The following is a 13234-nucleotide window of genomic DNA, read 5'->3' on the forward strand; positions in this document are numbered from 1 at the left end:
GGAAGATTGTTCCCGATGTTGGGGAAGTCCAGAACAAGGGGCCACACAGTTTGAGGATAAGGGGGAAGTCTTTTAGGACCGAGATGAGATTAAAAAAACATTTTTTTTCACACACAGAGAGTGGTGGACCTCTGGAACTCTCTGCCACAGAAGGTAGTTGAGGCCACAGTTCATTGGCTATATTTAAGAGGGAGTTAGATGTGGCCCTTGTGGCTAAGGGGATCAGGGGGTATGGAGAGAAGGCAGGTACGGGATACTGAGTTGGATGATCAGCCATGATCATATTGAATGGCGGTGCAGGCTCGAAGGGCCAAATGGCCTACTCCTGCACCTAATTTCTATGTTTCTATGTTTCTATTGTCCAGGGAACGGGGGTTCCCCTCCTCCACCATAGAACCGAGATGAGATTTTTGTTTTTCACACGGAGAGTGGTGAAAATGCTTAAGGGGTTGTGGACAGGCTAGATGCAGGAAGATTGTTCCCGATGTTGGGGAACTCCAGAACAAGGGGCCACACACACAATTTAAGGATAAGGGGGAAATCTTTTGGGACTGTGATGAGATGAGAAAAACATTTTTTTTCACACACAGAGTGGTGAATCTCTGGAATTCTCTGCCACAGAAGGTAGTTGAGGCCACAGTTCATTGGCTATATTTAAGAGGGAGTTAGATGTGGCCCTTGGGGCTAAAGGGATCAGGGGGTATGGAGAGAAGGCAGGTGCAGGATACTGAGTTGGATGATCAGCCATGATCATATTGAATGGCGGTGTAGGCTCGAAGGGCCGAATGGCCTCTACTCCTGCACCTATTTTGTATGTTTCTATGTTTCTATTGCAGCTTATCTCGATGCTGTTTTCAAATCGGCAAAAGCAGCCTTTAAAAATACAGCCTCCTCAGCCATTCATACAGCTTAATATAGCCTTAAAATACAGCCTCATCTCTCCTATCTCATGTGATAAATGTCAGCATATAGAGGCTAACTTAACACATACTTTTGTAAATTGAATAAAATTCAAACATTTCTGATTTGATATTTTTAGAATAATTTCTGAAGTTGTCAATACTAAATTGGATCCCGATTCAAAACTAATAATACTTGGAATATCAGAACAAAGTCTAATACTCACAACAAGCCAAATAAACTTTCTCGACGACAATATGATGGGTGGGAGGCGCGACTAATATCGCAGCGGCCTCTGCAGTCCGTCTGACCTTTTTTTAAAATTTGTCCCCTTGAGGGTATAGTTTGTAGTGGGTTTTTAATTGTGTATGTGTGGGTGAGGGGAACTTTTAAATCTCTTCCTGTGCTGGGTGAGTGGGCAAATGCATGGCCGATGCAGTTTAATGTGGATAAATGTCCACTTTGTTGGCAAAAACAGGAAAGTAGACTAGTATCTGAATGGTGGTCGATTAGGAAAAGGGGAGATGAAACGAGACGTGGGTGTCATGGTACACCAGTCATTGAAAGTAGGCATGCAGGTGCAGCAGGCAGTGAAGAAAGCGAATGGTATGTTAGCATTCATAGCAAAAGGATTTGAGTAGAGGAGCAGGGAGGTTCTACTGCAGTTGTACAGGGTCTTGGTGAGACCACACCTGGAGAATTGCATACAGTTTTGGTCTCCGAATCTGAGGAAAGACATTCTTGCCATAGAGGGAGTACAGAGAAGGTTCACCAGACTGATTCCTGGGATGTCAGAACTTTCATATGAAGAAAGACCGGATACTTTCGGCTTGGACTCGGCTTGTACTCGCTAGAATTTAGAAGATTGAGGGGGGATCTTATAGAAACTTCCAAAATTCTTAAGGGGTTGGACAGGCTAGATGCAGGAAGATTATTCCCAATGTTGGGGATGTCCAGAGCAAGGGGCCACACGGTTTAAGGATAAGGGGGAAATCTTAAGGGGGGAGGATACTGAGTTGGATGATCAGCCATGATCATATTAAATGGCGGTGCAGGCTCGAAGGGCCGAATGGCCTCTACTCCTGCACCCATTTTCTATGTTTCTATCTTTCTATGAGGGTCTCATCCATACCCTGCAACACCTCCCTCTCTCCACATCCCCGCACTCGCAACAAGGGCCGAGTCCCCCTCGTCCTCACCTTTCACCCCACCAGCCGTCACATACAAAAGGTAATCCTCCGTCAGTTTCACCACCTCCAACGTGACCCCACCACTCGCCACATCTTCCCATCTCCCCCCATGTCTGCCTTCCGCAAAGACCGCTCCCTCCATAACTCCCTTGTCAATTCTTCCCTTCCCTCCTGTACCACCCCCTCCCCGGGCACTTTCCCTTGCAACCGCAAGAGATGCTACACTTGTCGCTTTACCTCCCCCCTCGACTCCAATCTAGGACTCAAGCAGTCGTTCCAGGTGCGACAGTGGTTCACCTGCATCTCCTCCAACCTCATCCACTGCATCCGCTGCTCTAGATGTCAGCTGATCTACATCGGTGAGACCAAGCGGAGGCTGGGCGATCGTTTCGCCAAACACCTCCGCTCGGTCCGCATTAACCAACCTGACCTCCCGGTGGCTCAGCACTTCAACTCCCCCTCCCATTCCCCAATCCGACCTCTCTGTCCTGGGTCTCCTCCATTGCCAGAGTGAGGAACACCGGAAATTGGAGGAACAGCACCTCATATTCCACCGCTTGGGGAGTCTGCATCCTGCTGGCATGAATATTGAATTCTCCCAATTTTGTTAGCCCTTGCTGTCTCCTCCCATCCCTCAGCCCTCGGGCTCCTCCTCCTCCTTTTTACTTTCTTGTCCCCGCCACCCCCACCCCCCAAACCCCCATCAGTCTGAAGAAGGGTTTTGGCCCGAAACATTGCCTATTTCCTTCGTTCCACAGATGCTGCTGCACCCGCTGAGTTTCTCCAGCATTTTTGTCTATCTTTAAAAATACAGCTTTCTCAGCAATTCATACAGCTTAATATAGCCTTAAAATACAGCGTTTTGCTTCTCGTCACTCAGGACCTGGGTCATCAGAAGCCACAAAGATTGAAGACTTCGAAAGCCAGACCAGATCGTGAAAATAGGTGCAGGAGTAGAGGCCATTCGGCCCTTCGAGCCTGCACCGCCATTCAATATGATCGTGGCTGATCATCCAACTCAGTATCCTGTACCTGCCTTCTCTCCATACCCCCTGATCCCTTTAGCCACAAGGGCCACATCTAACTCCCTCTTAAATATAGCCAATGAACTGTGGCCTCAACTACCTTCTGTGGCAGAGAGTTCCAGAGATTCACCACTCTCTGTGTGAAAAATGTTTTTCTCATCTCGGTCCAAAAGGATTTCCCCTTTATCCTTAAACTGTGTGACCCCTTGTCCTGGACTTCCCCAACATTGGGAACAATCTTCCTGCATCTAGCCTGTCCAACCCCTTAAGAATGTTGTAAGTTTCTATAAGATCAATCTTCTAAATTCTAGCGAGTACAAGCCGAGTCTATCCAGTCTTTCGTCATATGAAAGTCCTGACATCCCTGGAATCAGTCTGGTGAACCTTCTCTGTACCCCCTCTATGGCAAGAATGTCCTTCCTCAGATTAGGAGACCAAAACTGTACGCAATACTCCAGGTGTGGTCGGGGAGCGGGTGTGTCTCAGTGGTCCCTCGAGATATGCCAGCGGGAGATTTGTCTCCCGTTAGGGTCTCCCATGCTGGACAGGTCAAAGGGTAGAGGCGAGACGAAGAGCGGTCCACTGGTCCTCCAGGTTGGAGGTTGAGCAACCCTGTCTCGTAAAACGAACATGTTACAGAAACAGCAACTGAAGGAGTCAACTCTACTCCTGTGCGGGTTGGAACAGGCGTAGAGTTGCTGCGATCCCACGATGTGAGTTTACCCAAGTCCCGAGTAGAAAAAAAAATCAAACTCGTGTCCGTAGAATGTACGTAGCGGGTACGTCGGAGCTGGCGGATGTCTCGTAGCGGCTCGCAACGCTAACGGCAGGTACTCGGGAAACCGGGAAACTCGTGAAGTTTGAAAACTTTCCAAGAGTAAAAAAATACTTGTGATGAAGTTTGATTTTGTTTTTGAACCGGGAGAGCTCTTGGGTAAACTCGTATCATGGGACAGGGGCTTACGTGAACGGCTGAGAAGGCTTTATATTTAAAAGGCTTTATTTTTAAAGGCTGCTTTTGAAGACTGAAAACAGCTTTGAGATGCTACAACATTGTATTAAAGTGACCTTGAATATCTCAAACTTTGCCGATGTTTTGAATTTTGACAAGATAAGACATGCTCAACTAATTACTCAATATCCAAACAAGACACAACTAACTCCCAATCTATGAGTCTGGGCTTGCCTCCTCTACAAATAGACTTATCCCTTCTACATATCAAATCCCACCGACAAAAATACAGACAAATAAAAACTAAAATATTAAAAATGTTAGACTTAGCTATAATATACTGACTTAAGGATTTGAGTATAGCAGCAGGGAGATTCTACTGCAGTTGTACGGGGTCTTGGTGAGACCACACCTGGAGTATTGCGTACAGTTTTGGTCTCCTAATCTGAGGAAAGACATTGTTGCCATAGAGGGAGTACAGAGAAAATTCACCAGACTGATTCCTGGGATGTCAGGACTTTCATATGAAGAAAGACTGGATAGACTCGGCTTGTACTCACTAGAATTTAGAAGATTGAGGGGGGATCTTATAGAAACTTATAAAATTCTTAAGGGGTTGGACAGGCTAGATGCAGGAAGATTATTCCGATGTTGGGGAAATCCAGGACAAGGGGTCACAGTTTAAGGATAAGGGGGAAATCTTTTAGGACCGAGATGACAAACCATTTTTCACCCAGAGAGTGGTAAATCTAGAAACACAGAAAATAGGTGCAGGAGTAGGCCATTCGGCCCTTCGAGCCTGCACCGCCATTCAATATGATCATGGCTGATCATTCAACTCAGTATCCTGTACCTGCCTTCTCTCCATACCCCCGATCCCTTTAGCCACAAGGGCCGCATCTAACTCCCTCTTAAATATAGCCAATGAACTGGCCTCAACTACCTCCTGTGGCAGAGAATTCCACAGATTCACCACTCTCTGTGTGAAAAATGTTTTTCTCATCTCGGTCCTAAAAGATTTCCCCTTTACCCTTAAACTGTGACCCCTTGTGCTGGACTTCCCCAACATCGGGAACAATCTTCCTGCATCTAGCCTGTCCAACCCCTTAAGAATTTTGTAAGTTTCTCTAAGATCCCCCCTCAGTCTTCTAAATTCTAGCGAGTACAAGCCGAGTCTATCCAGTGTTTCTTCATATGAAAGTCCTGACATCCCAAGAATCAGTCTGGTGAACCTTCTCTGTACTCCCTCTATGGCAAGAATGTATTTCCTTAGGTTAGGAGATCAAAACTGTGAATTGTGAATTCCACAGATTCACCACTCTCTGTGGAGAATCTGTGGAATTCTCTGCCACAGAAGGTAGTTGAGGGCAGTTCATTGGCTATATTTAAGAGGGAGTTAAGTGGCCCTCATGGCTTAAGGGATCAGGGGGTATGGAGAGAAGGCAGGGATGGGATACTGAGTTGTATGATCAGCCATGATCATATTGAATGGCGGTGCAGGCTCGAAGGGCCAAATGGCCTACTCCTGCACCTATTTTCTATGTTTCTATTAAGCTAAATGGCTCCTACATACCGGCCCTTAATTGTTCTAGTTATATAACAAAGCAATTACTAATACACAGGATCTATACAAAAAGGAGCTATAAAAGCTTAACATATCTCAAAAAAACAAATTAATAAGTAGAGCCAGGATTTTGCCACAAATGCCATGTGCCTTTTCATGCCTTTTTCTGATGATTTCAGGAAGATAATTCCTTATTCACAATTGAGTGCCTAAATCAGCCTTTTTTTTGCCATTTTAACATAACTTACAAGAAAATTTACAGCACCAGGGCGAAACCTGGCTGTAAGTGGGTGTTAAGTGGTGATTGGAGAGGGGTGCATGGGAAAGGGTCCAGTCTCTGCAGACTGGAGTCATGCTTTAACTAGGTGTGAAGTGGTGATTGGGGAGAAGTAGGTGGGGAAGGACAGATTCAGATTCAGATTCAATTTTAATTGTCATTGTCAGTGTACAGTACAGAGACAACGAAATGCATTAAAGAGACAACGAAATGCATTAAAGAGACAACGAAGGACCTAGTCTTTTCAAGCTATGAGTAGGTGTGAAGTGTTGGTTGGGGATGGGGTGTGGGGGATATCAGGGTTAAGTTTCTGTATATGGCACCTGTAGTAGAACTCGTTCAGGTCCTTGGTCAGCTGACGATTGCCCAAGGAACGAGGGGTTTTCCTCTTGTAGCTTGTGATTTCTTGCAAGCCGTTTCACACTGAAGAAGAGTCATTTGCTGAGAACTTGCTCCTCAACTTCTCAGAGTATCTTTCCTTGGCAGCTCTGATTTCTCTTCTCAGCGTATACTGGGCCTGCCTGTAGAGGTCTGCATCCCCGCTCCTGTAGGATCTACCCCTGCAAGCGTCAAAATGCCTAACATAGAAATTAGGTGCAGGAGTAGGCCATTCGGCCCTTCGAGCCTGCACCGCCATTCAATATGATCATGGCTGATCATCCAACTCAGTATCCCCTACCTGCCTTCTCTCCATACCCCCTGATTCCCTTAGCCACAAGGGCCACATCTAACTCCCTCTTATATATAGCCAATGAACTGGCCTCGACTACCCTCTGTGGCAGAGAGTTCCAGAGATTCACCACTCTCTGAGTGAAAAAAGTTCTTCTCATCTCAGTTTTAAAGGATTTCCCCCTAATCCTTAAGCTGTGACCCCTTGTCCTGGACTTCCCCAACATCGGGAGCAATCTTCCTGTATCTAGCCTGTCCAACCCCTTAAGAATTTTGTAAGTTTCTATTAGATCCCCTCTCAGTCTCCTAAATTCTAGAGAGTATAAACCAAGTCTATCCAGTCTTTCTTCATAAGACAGTCCTGACATCCCAGGAATCAGTCTGGTGAACCTTCTCTGCACTCCCTCTATGGCAAGAATGTCCTTCCTCAGATTTGGAGACCAAAACTGTACGCAATACTCCAGGTGTGGTCTCACCAAGACCCTGTACAACTGCAGTAGAACCTCCCTGCTCCTATATTCAAATCCTTTTGCTATGAAAGCTAACATACCATTCGCTTTCTTCACTGCCTGCTGCACCTGCATGCCTACTTTCAATGACTGGTGTACCATGACACCCAGGTCTTGCTGCATCTCCCCTTTTCCTAGTCAGCCACCATTTAGATAATAGTCTGCTTTCCTGTTTTTGCCACCAAAATGCATAACCTCACACTACCTTGACTAAAGTCAAGTCCACACCTTGTAAAAAACTGAACGATTCGGTGAGAGTGTACGGAAGTGATATATTCTCTACAGACAACTGTGGGCTGTTTTACAAAGCATATGAGAAAGCAGTGAATCATGAGAATAAATATTGCATCAACCAGCATGTACAGACAGCTAATCACAAGTCTGCAGCAGAGAAACTGAAGGTAGGAAATACGCAAGCTTGTCTCCTCACAACATTTACTGTTGGCTCCAATCGCAAATTTGAGTTTTCGAGTGATCTGTGCAAAGCATTCATTGATGTTGGAATTCCACTGTGGAAATTGGACAACAAATCTCTCAGAGGTGTTTTGGGGTAATACACAAAGGAACCTATACCGAGCGAGTCATCATTACGGAGAAATTATGTTGACAGATACTTCAACATTGTTGTGTAGAAAATTAGAGATGAAGTTGAACGCAACAAAATATGGATCTCAATAGACGAGATAACCGATGCTGTGGGGAGATATGTGAGTTCAGATGAGTCAGCCTACAGGGAGGAGATCCAGCACCTGACAGCCTGGTGTGCCAACAATAACCTCGTCCTCAACTCCAAGAAGATGAAGGAGATTATTGTTGACTTCAGGCAGACCAGAGGCGGCAGACATACCCCCATCCATGTAAACGGGACTGAGGTGGAGCGCGTCTCCAGCTATAAATTCCTCGTAGTACATATCTCGGAGGATTTGTCCTGGTCCCTCAACACCTCCAAGCTGATCAAAAAGGCACAGCAGCGCCTTTACTTCCTGAGGAGGCTCAAGAAAGCCCACCTGTCCCCCCGGATCCTGACCAACTTTAACCGCTGTACCATAGAGAGTATCCTGAGCACCTGCTTCACGGTATGGTACAGCAGCTGCACTGCTGCGGACAGGAAGGCACTACAACGGGTGGTGAAAACCGCGCAGCACATCATCGGTGCCCCGCTCCCTGCCATGGATGCCCTCCACCGAAAACGGTGTCTGACACGGGCTGGGAAGATCATCAAAGACCCCTCACACCCCAACCATGGACTGTTTGCCCTCCTCCCATCAGGGAGGCGGTACAGGAGCCTCAGGTCACGTACTAGTAGGATGAGGAACAGCTTCTACAATAATACAATTACACTGCTGAACTCGGAGTCCCGCCGCTAGATTTCTCCGGTCCCTCCGTCCCCATTGTTTAATTATTCTGTATTTTTTGATTATTCTGTATCTTCTCTCTTTCTATTTTTTTTAATTTCTTTATGCACAACTACTACGGACTGACGCAAAACTGCATTTCGTTGTACTCATACTTGTATTTGTGCGATGACATTAAAGTTGAATTGAATTGAATTGAATTGGATTGAATGTTGCCAATGTGGTCATCGGTAAACTGGAGGCAAGTCAACCATCAAAGGAGTATTTCTTGACATTGGAAATATTGGAGAAGTCAAAAAGCACAACTATTGCTCAGTTGTTTACAGCTTCACTTGCTGTACTTTGTAATTAACGTTCCTGGTGATGTAGGTAAAGACATACAAGGTAGAAACATAGAACATAGAAACATAGAAATTAGGTGCAGGAGTAGGCCATTCGGCCCTTCGAGCCTGCATCGCCATTCAATATGATCATGGCTGATCATCCAACTCAGTATCCCGTACCTGCCTTCTCTCCATACCCTCTGATCCCCTTGGCCACAAGGGCCACATCTAACTCCCTATTAAATATAGCCAATGAACTGGCCTCAACTACCCTCTGTGGCAGAGAGTTCCAGAGATTCACCACTCTCTGTGTGAAAAAAGTTCTCCTCATCTCGTTTTAAAGGATTTCCCCCCTTTTCGTTAAGCTGTGACCCCTTGTCCTGGACTTCCCCCAACATCGGGAGCAATCTTCCTGCATCTCGCCTGTCCAACCCCTTAAGAATTTTGTAAGTTTCTATAAGATCCCCCCCCCTCAATCTTCTAAATTCCAGCGAGTATAAACCAAGTCAATCCAGTCTTTCTTCATAAGACAGTCCTGACATCCCAGGAATCAGTCTGGTGAACCTTCTCTGCACTCCCTCTATGGCAATAATGTCCTTCCTCAGATTTGGAGACCAAAACTGCACGCAATACTCCAGGTGTGGTCTCACCAAGACCCTGTACAACTGTAGTAGAACCTCCCTGCTCCTATACTCAAATCCTCTTGCTATGAAAGCCAACATACCATTCGCTTTCTTTACTGCCTGCTGCACCTGCATGCCTACCTTCAATGACTGGTGTACCATGACACCCAGGTCTCGCTGCATCTCCCCCTTTCCCAATCGGCCACCATTTAGATAATAGTCTGCTTTCCCGTTTTTGCCACCAAAATGGATAACCTCACATTTATAATGGATAACCTCACATTTATAATGGATAACCTCACATTTATATGAGGTACATGTGAGAGGGGGGTTTTAGCTAGCAAAGATCTTGAAGAAGTTCAAAACATAGCTACATTTCTCAAAGGTAGTTGTAATGCACAAGATATCAACATGAATGTAGAGTTTGTAGCTTGTTTCAGGTATGCACCAGTGACCTCAGCTGAGGTAGAAATAAGTTTTTCACAACTGAAGCATATTCTGTCTGACAGACGGCATAATTTAACACCAGATAATTTGAAATAAAATGCTAGTAGTTATGTGCAACTAGGCAATAATGTAGTATACCTTTATAATTATAATTTTAACCATATTTCTATATGTTTCTATACATGGATAGGACAGGTTTGGAGGTATGGACTAAAAGCAGGTAGTGTAGCTGGGACATGTTGGCGGGTGTGGGCAAGTTGGGCCGAAGGGCCTGTTTTCACACTGTATCACTCTATGACTACATTATACCTCCACCATGCATGAATGCTTCAAAATCAAGTGGTCGAGTTTTATTGCCATATAGTCAAGCACAGAAACATAGAAAAATAGGTGCAGGAATAGGCCATCGGCCCATCAAGGCAGCACTGCTATTCAATATGATCATGGCTGTTCATCTATAATCAGTACCCCTTTCCTGTTTTTTCCCCCATATCCCTTGATTTCGCTAGCCCCAAGAGCTAAATGTAACTTTCAACTTGAAAACTTCCAGCGGATTGGCCTCCACTGCCTACTGTGGCAGAGAATTCCACAGCTTCGCAACTCTCTGGGTGAAGAAAGTTTGTCCTCATCTCAGTCCTAAATGGCCGACCCCTTATTCTTAAACTGTGACCCCTGCTTCTGCTCCCCAAACATCGGGAACATGTTTTGTGCTGTTACGGTTAGTGAAAATCTAGCAAGCAAGCAGGATGCTTTCTCCAACCACCCCCATTTAAAGGCCACTATTTTCCACAATTTCTACCCAGTGCTTGGTACCTACTTCCAGCAGCCACCAGTTGTCCTCCAGGATGTACTGGTCCATGCCGGTTACCTGGGCGAATTCGGCCCAGATTCTCACGGCAGCGGCGCAACGCTTCCGATGTCTCTGATGGCCCGGGACTCTTGCACTGAGCTGCAGCGGGCGACTCGCCAGCCCCGCAAACACTCGCCAGCCCCGGCTCCCTGTCCGCATCTGGCCACACCGCTGCTTCTGTTTCCATCCGTCCCTCCGCCCACGACCAGGTTGCTCAGAGCACAGCAGCGCCTCGTCCAAAGCCGGAGACACTGAAAAATGTCCAGCCAAAAAAGTGTGTGTGTGGGGGGGGGGGGGGGGGTTGCAGCCCCCCTGGCCCATGTAGGGGGCTCGGAGGCTCGAAGTTTGGGAGAGTAAGGGATTGGGTGGATGCCAATTTGGGGGAGTAAGGGACTTGGGAGAAGCCAGCTTTGCGGAATAAGGGGTTGGCAGGCAGCCAGCTTCCGGGCATAAGGGGCTGAGACTCAGCCAGGTTGGGGGGGTGTAAGGAGGGTGTGAGGCAGCCATCTTGGGGATTATGGGGCTGGGAGACAGGCAGCCTGGGCGAGGCAAGTCAGGGGCGATAGGAAATCAACATGGGATAATTCAGGGCTTGGCGGCAACCAGCTTGGGGGGGTAAGGGGCTGGGTCTCAGCCATCAGGGGCACATGAGGGATTGGGAGGTAGCCAGCTTGGGGGAGTAAGGTGTTAGGAGGTAGCCAACTCGGGGGAGTAAGAGATGAGGAGGAAGCCTGATTGTGGTAGTAAGGAGCTGGTCGGCAGCAGCCAGCTTGAGGGAGAGCAGGGGTGGGAGGGGGTTGTGAGGCAGCCATTGTGGGGAGTAAGGGGCTGGAGACCCCTTAAAAATGTTGTAAGTTTCTATAAGATCCCCCCTCAATCTTCTAAATTCTAGCGAGTACAAGCCGAGTCTATCCAGTCTTTCTTCATATGAAAGTCCTGATTGGTTCAAAACAATTTATTATAAGATTCCAGTCAGTGATAATCTTCAAAATTGTTAACATCCCTCTCCTCTCCTCTCCTTCTATCTCATCTCCTCCTCTCCCCTCTCCTCCAATATCCTCTCCTCCCCTCCCCGCCCCTCTCCTGTCCTCTCCTCTCCGCTCCTCCCCTCTCCTCTCGTTTCTTCCCCTTTCCTCGCGCTTGAGCAGCGGTAGAGTTGCCGCTCTTCAGCGAATGCAGCGGCATAGACCCGGGTTCGATCCCGGCTTCAGGTGCTGTCTGTACGGAGTTTGCACGTTCTCCCCGTGACCTGCGTTTTGTTTTCTCCGAGATCTTCGGTTTCCTCACGCACTCCAAAGACGTACAGGTTTGTAGGTTAATTGGCTTGGTAAACGTAAAAATTGTCCTTGGTGGGCGTGGGATAGTGTTAATGGGCGGGGATCGCTGGCCGGCAGAAGGGCCTTTGTTCGTGCTGGGTCTCTAAACTAAACTAAACTTTCCTCTCCTCCCCTCTCCTCTCTCTCCCCTCCCTCCTCCCTCCCCTCCCCTCCCCTCTCCTCTCCTCCTCCTCTCTCCTCCTCCTCCCCCTCTCTCTCACTCCCTCCCTCTCTCTCCCTCCCCCCCTCTCCCTTCCCCTCTCCCCCCCCCCTCTCCCTCTCCCCTCCCCCTCTCTATTTCCTCCCTCTCTTTCTCTCTCTCTCTCCTCTCCTCTCTCCCTCTCTCCTCCCCTCCTCCCTCCTCTCCTCTCTCCCTCCTCTCTCCCTCTCTCTCCTCTCCTCTCTCTCCTCTCCTCTCCTCTCCTCTCCTCTCTCTCTCTCTCTCCTCTCCCCCTCCCCTCTCCTCTCCTCTCCCTCTCTCTCTCTCTCCTCTCTCCTCTCCTCCCTCCTCCTCTCCTCTCTCTCTCCCTCCTCCTCTCCTCCATCTCCTCTCTCCTCTCCCTCTCTCTCTCCTCTCCTCCCCTCCCTCCCCTCTCCTCTCTCTCTCCTCCCCCTCTCCCTCTCCTCTCCCCCTCTCCCTCCCTCTCCTCCCCCCTCTCCTCTCCCCCCAATTAATGTTTGAGACCCCCTCTCTCCCTTGGACTAGGGAAGTGGCGGGACTCCCCTCCCCTCTCCTCCCCCCCCTCTCCTCTCCCACCCCAATTAATGTTTGAGAGAGATTGAAAGGAGGTGTTGGACATAGGGGAGAGGAGGTATTGTGGGATGGGTGGCGAGGGGTGGGTGGGGAGGGAGGAGGGGGAGAGGAGAGGAGGGGAGGAGGAGGGGGGGGGAGGAGAGGAGGAGAGGAGGAGGAGAGGAGGATAGTGGAGAGGAGGGAGGAGGAGGGGTGGGAGGAGGGGAGAGAGGAGAGGAGGGAGAGGGGGGGGGAGGAGGAGGGGGGAGAGGAGAGGAGAGAGGAGTGGGGTGGGGAGGGAGGAGATTGTGGGAGAGGAGGAGTGGAGAGGGGGGGGGGGGGGAGGAGATATTGTGGAGAGGAGAGGAGTGGAGAGGGGTGGGGGAGGGGAGGAGATATTTTAGGAGTGGAGAGGAGGGGATAGGAGAGGAGGGGGCGAAGTGGAGGATGCTCGGGACCAATTGAGACCATCTCCTGAAAGGAACCCCCTTCACGCCGAAC

Source organism: Leucoraja erinacea, unplaced genomic scaffold (genome assembly GCF_028641065.1).
Source record: "Leucoraja erinacea ecotype New England unplaced genomic scaffold, Leri_hhj_1 Leri_464S, whole genome shotgun sequence".
NCBI classification, from domain to species: Eukaryota; Metazoa; Chordata; class Chondrichthyes; order Rajiformes; family Rajidae; genus Leucoraja; species Leucoraja erinaceus.